Source organism: Herpailurus yagouaroundi, unplaced genomic scaffold (genome assembly GCF_014898765.1).
Source record: "Herpailurus yagouaroundi ecotype Mexico unplaced genomic scaffold, PumYag 142, whole genome shotgun sequence".
In the NCBI taxonomy this organism is placed as follows: Eukaryota; Metazoa; Chordata; class Mammalia; order Carnivora; family Felidae; genus Herpailurus; species Herpailurus yagouaroundi.
In genome coordinates, this window is record NW_024412397.1 from 52688537 (window position 1) to 52691783 (window position 3247).

The window sequence follows — 3247 nt, forward strand, 5'->3', positions numbered from 1 at the left end:
CCACAGCTGACCGTGAGTAACTGAAACCACAGAAAGTGAAACTGGGTATAAGGGGAGGGGGGTGGGGACCAATGCACTGCTTTGTTATACCCAGTGCCTTAGAATAGTGCTTAGTTCATAGTGAACATGCAATAAATATAATTTTAAAAACTAATGAGTTTATAGTGGATAAAATAATATTACATTATTTTATATATCGTATTTTTAGTCCAGTCTGGATTTTTTTTGCTTATATTATACTATATTTTATTATAAAAATTTGTTGCAAATATTTAACCTAAACTAGGAAAATGATGGATTTTTTTAAATATAAAAATCAATGGAATAAGCCATAAAACCTACATATTTGATTAAGTAAAAATTTTTAAATTTCATGTTTTAAAAATATCAAAATAAAACAAATGAACAAATGCTACAGAAGTGGCTATATTCATTTGAATACAGAGAAAAAAATAGTTTGGAAGTCTATGGTAGCCATCTTTTCTTCTGATGGCTCTATCAGTAAAAATTTTTTTTCTTAATGTTTTTATTTTTATTTTTGGGAGAGACAGAGCACGAGCAGGTAAGGGGCAGAAAGAGAGAGGGAGACACAGAATCCAAAGCAGGCTTCAGGCTCCAAGCTATCAGCACAGAGCCAGATGCAGGACTTGAACTCACAAACTGCAAGATCATGACCTGAGCCAAAGTCAGACGCCCAACCAATTGAGCCACTCAGGTACCCCTATCAATTTTAAGTTCAAAATAGTTCTCCCTTCAGAATTTAACAAATATTAATGCTTATTTTATTTTGTATTCTTTATGATTTTATTTTCCAGTACTCTTTAATTGTATTAGTAAATTTAATTATCTGTTGTCTTGTGTTCACCCTTAAATAACTAACTCTTGCACACATCTGATTTTCTTTCTGTCCCAAAGTCAATCTCCTCTTCCTCTGTTAACAGCATCCTGATTTTTCTCTGTGAAACCACCCTTTCCTGGCTAGTAACATAAGGGACTTCACATGTATGCAATAGACTTGGATGAATAGGTATTTACAAATTATTGTTATAAATACTATTATTATTATTCACAAATCAGTGTGTGGAACAGTCCAGTGAAAGTCAACCAGGTAATTTCTCAACCCAATGGGGAATAAGTTCCCCTTTCCGCTGGAGTTGCTCTACTAGTCACATGCCTGCCTGAGGCTGCCTGTCATCATAGTTGTGCTCATAGGGGTTTGGGGAAACCAGAGAATAAAGTCATCACAAAGAAAAGGAGAGTCAATAAATTGGGAATTGACAGTGTCTTGATGGCCTAATTTAAACTCTTTGATTCAGTCATGCTTATAGTGAGCCCTGCATCTTCTGTTGTATAAACCAGTTCCTATTTTTCTTTTGAATTTAGTTTTGACACTTGCAAACTATAAAGATTCTAGTGCACTAAATGATTTTCATAATAGGATTTATAGAATATTCTATCCCTTGTCCAACAAACCGTGCTATTGCTTGCTTTTATCATAAAATAATTTTTACATAAAAAGTATCTTTTCTTTTTTTAATTTAAATACAAATTAGTTAACATATAGTGTAAAATGATTTCAGGAATAGAATTTAATGATTCATAACTACATATAACACCTAGTGCTCATCCCAACAAGTGCCCTCCTTGATGTCTATCACCCATTTAGCCCATCCCCCAACCAAACACCCTGCTAGTAACCTTCAGTTTATCCTTTGTATTTAAGAGTCTCTTATGGTTTGTCTCCCTCTCAGTTTTTATATTATTTTTGCTTCCCTTCCCCTTATGTTCTATTGTGTTTCTTAAATTCCACCTGTAAGTGAAATCATATAATATTTGTCTTTCTCTGACTTATTTCGTTTAGCATAAGCCATGTTGTTGCAAATGGCAAGATTACATTTTTTTTTTGACCACCAAGTAATAATTCCATTGAGTATATATACTACATCTTCTTATCCATTCATCAGTCAATAGACATTTGGGCTCTTTCTGTAATTTGGCTATTATTGATAGTGCTGTATAAACATTGGGGTGCACATGCCCTTTTGAATCAGTTTTTTTGTATCCTTTGGATAAATACCAAGTAGTGCAATTGCTGGGTCATAGGGTAGTTCTTTTTTTAAATTTTTGAGAACCAGAGTGGCTGCACCAGTTTCATTCCCACCAGTAATGCAAGTGTTCCTCTTTCTCCACATCTTTGCCAACATCTGTCATTTCCTGATTTGTTAATTTTAGCCATTCTGACAGGTGTGAGGTGGTATCTCATTGTGGTTTTGATTTTATTTCCCTGATTATGAGTGAAGTTGAGCATTTTTTCATGTTTATTAGCCAGCTGGTTGTCTTCTTTGGAAAAATATTCATGGCTTTTTCCCATTTCTTCACTGGATTATTTGTTTTTGGGTATTGAAATTGATAAATTCTTTATAGATTTTGGATACTGACCCTTTATGTGATATAGCATTTGCAAATATCTTCTCCCATTCCATTGGTTGCCTTTTAGTTTTGTTGATTGTTTATTGTGCAGAAGATTTTATCTTGATGAGGTCCCAAAAGTTCATTTTTGCTTGTGTTTCCCTTCCTTCTGGAGACATGTCAAGTAAGAAGTTGCTGTGGCTCACAGAGTTTGTTGCCTGTTTTCTCCTCAAGGATTTTGATGGCTTCCTGTCTTACATTTAGGTCTTTCATCCATTTTGAGTTTATTTTTGTGTATGGTATAAGAAAGTGGTCCGAGTTAATTCCTCTGCATGTCTCTGTCCAGTTCTCCCAGCACCATTTGTTAAAGAGACTGTCTTTTTTCCATTGGATATTCTCTCCTGCTTTGTCAAAGATCAGTTGGCCATACATTTGTGGGTCCATTTCTGGGTTCTCTATTCTGTTCCATTGATCTATGGGTCTGTTTTTGTGCCAGTACCATACTGTCTTGATGATTATAGCTTTGTAATACGCCTTGAAGTCTGGAATTGTGCTGCCTCCGGTTTTGGTTTTCTTTTTCAGGATTGCTTTGACTATTCAGGGTGTTTTCTGGTTCCATACAAATTTTAGGATTGTTTGTTTTGGCTCTGTAAAGAATGTTTTTGTTATTTTTTTTTAACGTTTATTTATTTATTTATTTATTTTGGGACAGAGAGAGACAGAGCATGAACGGGGGAGGGGCAGAGAGAGAGGGAGACACAGAATCGGAAACAGGCTCCAGGCTCCGAGCCATCCGCCCAGAGCCTGACGCGGGGCTCGAACTCACGGACCGTGAGAT